We start from the raw sequence: 4,480 nt of genomic DNA, 5'->3' as shown, positions 1-4,480 counted from the left end.
AGAGAGAGAATGGGTGTGCCATGACCTCTGGCTGCTGCAAACGAACTCCAGACACATGCACCACCTTGTGCATCTGGCTTACGTGAGTCCTGGGGAATCAAACCTGGGTCCTTTGGCTTTGCAGGCAAGACCCTTAACCACTGAGTCATCTCTCCAGCCCACAAAGACAATCTCTATAAACTAAGTCTCCTTTCCTGCAAGGACTTCCATGGGGACAGCCATTATAGATGGCAAATGAAAACTCACTCTCTACGCAGAAATGACTGCTTTATGAAACCATTGGCACTTTTTCTTTCTTTCTTTCTTTCTTTCTTTCTTTCTTTCTTTCTTTCTTTCTTTCTTTCTTTCTTTCCTTCCTTCCTTCCTTCTCTCTCTCTCTCTCTCTCTCTCTCTCTCTCTCTCTCTCTCTCGCTCTTTTTTTTTTTGTGGTAGGGTCTCACTCTAGCCCAGGCTGACCTGGAACTCACTCTATTGTCCAGGATAGTCTCAAACTCATGACAATCCTCCTACCTCTGCCTCCTGAATGCCATCATGCCAGCTAATTGGTGCTTTTTCTAACTCACCCAATCCATAGCTCTTCTGGATTGCCTCCACCCCGCCCTTTTCCCTTGCGCACACACTGTTTTCTTTTGTTTTTGGAGCTATTATTCCTGCTTTCTTCCCTATTTTTTTCTTTTTACTTTTTCTTTACTAACATTTAATGGATGTCATACCCTAGACTGGCCACTGAGACTGTAGACAAAGTTTTTACTCTTTTGGACACAAGAACAATGAGGATTAAGATCAAAACTGAAAGAGAAAGGCACTGAAGAGGGAGCAATAACTTGAGGGTGGGAAGGAAGAAGAGAAAGTTGAGGAAAACTCAGGGAGGAATGTGGAAGATAACCTAGAAGACCCAGTTCCTCAACAGTCCTTGAATCCATAGCCTTGAACACATGACTTTGCCTTCCAATCATGACTTGAGGCTAAGCCATGTGAGACACTCTGACCAATAGGATATTAGGGAGGCGTGACACATGTCTGTGATGTTGGGGTCATTCTTCATATTCCTTTCATTGTCATGAGGACATGTCCAAGTCCATTTGTCCCAAGAGCAGATAGACACAGAGCTGCTCTAGCCAAGGTGACCAAGATGGAGCCCCCAGCTGACCTGCAGATGGAAAAAGCAAGTCCAGCCTAGGTGAGGAAGCCACTGATGAGAGTGAAACTAAAGAATTTATTTTAATGTTTTTATTTATTTGCAATGAATGAGTGAGATAAAAAGACATGGTCATGCTAGGGCTTCTTGCCACTGAAAAATGAAACTCCAGACACATGCACCACTTTGTGCATCTGGCTTTACCTGGGTATTTGGGACTACAAACCCAGGCTGGAAGGTTTTGCAAGCAAGTACCTTTAATAGCTGAGCCATCTCCCCAGCCCAAGGTATTTGTATTATAAACCAGTGATTATGGGGGTGTTCTAGGGGTTTGGATTTGGTTTGGATCCCTGAACTCATGTCAGAATGTGGTTCCCAATATAACAGGGTGGAGGGCTCGAAGAGATGGTTTGGGGCAACAAATTTGCATTAATGCCTTCCTGGGGGTTGGGTTAGTTCTTGAGGCAGTAATGGCTCAGATGGAACTTGATTGGTTGTGTAAAGCAAGGGGTCCCCGTATGCCTTGGGTTCTTCTGCTTTCACCTCCTTTTTTTCTTACTTCTGCCATGTTATAAAGCAGCATGCCACCTGCACCACATGTGGCACCTCTATCTCAGACCTTCCGGCTTCTGGAACCATGAGGCCAAATAAATTATTTCCTTTATAACTTATCCAGTCTCAGGTACTCTGGTATGGCAGCATAAAACTAAGACAGGGTAGTTTGAAATTGAGTGAGCTGCTTAACTGCTCTGATATTTGTTTTTTTTTCTTTCTGGTGCAGGCCTCTCCTCAGCCCTTTCCTTGTCCAGAGGACTGACGGATCAACAAGTATACTTCATTTCTCTTGCTTTTGAGCCATTTATATTAGTATTCTGAGCATGTTCTGCCACCAAGCTCTGTCAATCTCTTAAGTTATGAGTCATGTCTTTCAAATAGACTGAAAGCTCCTGAAAGAAAGGTAAGTCAAGTCTCCCCTTCCAGCGTTCATAACTAAATCTGCTTTCTCGTTGTAGACACTTAGTGTTCTCTGTTGACTGATTCTTTTGAAACTGTTATGTCACTCCCATGCTTAGATTCTGCCTATACTGGAACATTTTCAAATTTTCTCATTAGGGAAACTGAAATCAATAAGGTAGTGGTTACTAGAAGGATGTAATGAACAAAACTAATCAAATGACCTTCTATTATGCAAGTAGCCAGACTTCACACATAAAGATCATCATCACCTCACCCCTTGTTCCCCCCCAAGGACAACTGAATAATCTGGCATTTGGTGAAACATTGACAAAGACCATGACCACAGGACACAAGTAACTGAAGGCCCCAAGGAACCACAAGAATATGGTAATTTTATCAACCACAGGCTGATGCTCACTAATGGCTTTTATTCCTAGTCCATTTAATCCTCATAAGAATCCTGTTTGACATGCATTATTTAGCCCCATTTTACAGATGGAAGAAATTGAAGTTTAGTGAGACAGCTTGTCCAAGGCTTCAACGTAGAAAGCAGTAAAGCTAATATTTTCATATAGTTCTCTCACCCTCTCTTGACCCATTTTATTTGCAGATCTCCTTAGCATGCATCAGGATGGACAAAGACAGGAATACTTTATATACTCCTGTAAAATTCACATTTTATCCACTATCACTCACTATCAGAACCAAGCAGATCTGAGGTAAGGGCTTGGGCTGCATTTAGTGTATGGATTTGGGGAAGGGTGCTGGAGATTGAATACAGGGCCTTGTGCATGCTAGCCGAGTGCTCTTCCACTAAACTATACCCCACCCCTGGACTGCATTGTGAAAAAGCATCCTAGGTGACTTTGATGGAGGCCTCACTAACTTACATTATGTAAAAGCCAAACAACTCAGACCATGAAAGGGGTGATGCAATCCTTGCCTTTGGAAAGGCTAAGCTGGCTGAGCAGTGTTCAGAGGTGATACAAAAACTGTTAGAAGGGCTGGAGAGATGGCTTAGTGGTTAAGTGCTTGCCTGTGAAGCCTAAGGACCCTGGCTTGAGGCTCAATTCCCAAGGACCCACATTAGCCAGATACACAAGGGGGCGCATGCCTCTGGAGTTAGTTTGCAGTGGCTGGAGGCCCTGGTGCGCCCATTCTCTCTCTCTCTCTCTCTCTCTCTCTCTCTCTCTCTCTCTCCTTCTTTCTCTGTCTGTTACTCTCAAATAAATAAATAAAAATAAACAAAACATTTAAAAAACTGAGAAATACATGACTCTCAAAAACATGGAGATCAAAATTGACCATGAACACTGTGGATTAGAGGTTTTGGTAACTTACCAGCTTGCTTTCTGAGGTAAGTTTGAGATAGTTCTCTCTCTCTCTCTCCCTTGAATTTACAGAAATTACTAGGAATCAGTGTCTTACCAAGATACCATAGACTGGGTAGCTTAAGCAATAGGCATTTATTTCTCACAGAGCTGGAGAGTGCTAAGTCCAAGGTCAAGGAACTGCAGATATGGGTCTTTCTCAGTGCTCACAGCCAGGCTAGGAACTTACCTGCTGTAGCCTTAAATGGTGGAAAAGGGAAGCACTTCCTCTTACAGGACACAAATCCCAGCATGAGGATTCCACCTTCACAAGCTCATCCAATCCTGACCAATTCCCCCAAAGCTTGTCCTTTTAAGCCATCTTATTGAGGGTTAAGGCTTCAATATATAAATTGGGGGAAGAGGACCACAACATGCAGTCCATAACAGTGAGCTTAATCTTTGTTTTACATTAGCCCAGCACGTTGAGGGGAGGTCCTTATTCTATAAAAACTTCTAAGTGCTCTCCTCTATGACCCCATCCCATATGTCCCTCTGGCAGAATACTCCTCACATAATCAAGCATTGCCTATTTTGTGCCTCTAATCTCTTCCCTTGCACCCCCTGTTCCCCATATATATCATCCTGAGGGTTTCTCCACAAAACAAGAGAGTGCTGATTTCTGTTCTACCTCTGAATAGCAAGCACAGGGCATGGGCCAGAGAGACAATTAAGAATGTGTGTTCAGATTGAGGAAGGTAGCAGATTCATAGTTTGGAAACAAAACAGATGTGTGGCTACAAAGAAAGGTGGGTAGCATGAAAAGGAATAACAGTGCAATGATAAATGCAAAACAGAGGCCAGGTGAAATCCAGAAATGTAAAACTTTATATTTGTAAAAGAAACAAAGGACAGGTGTTAGGTCCTTAGCAACAGTGGGGAGAGGTTAAATCCTCCTCAGCCATAAGCAAGAGAGGATAAGCTCAGCAAGCGAGTGCCTCAGACTTGTCTTCTGTAATAAGATAGCCTATGACAAGAGATGCACATTTGGCATAGAAGAGGTTTCTAGCTTGCT

Source organism: Jaculus jaculus, chromosome 1 (assembly GCF_020740685.1).
Source record: "Jaculus jaculus isolate mJacJac1 chromosome 1, mJacJac1.mat.Y.cur, whole genome shotgun sequence".
Taxonomy (NCBI): domain Eukaryota; kingdom Metazoa; phylum Chordata; class Mammalia; order Rodentia; family Dipodidae; genus Jaculus; species Jaculus jaculus.
Note: the sequence above shows the minus strand (reverse complement) of the source record.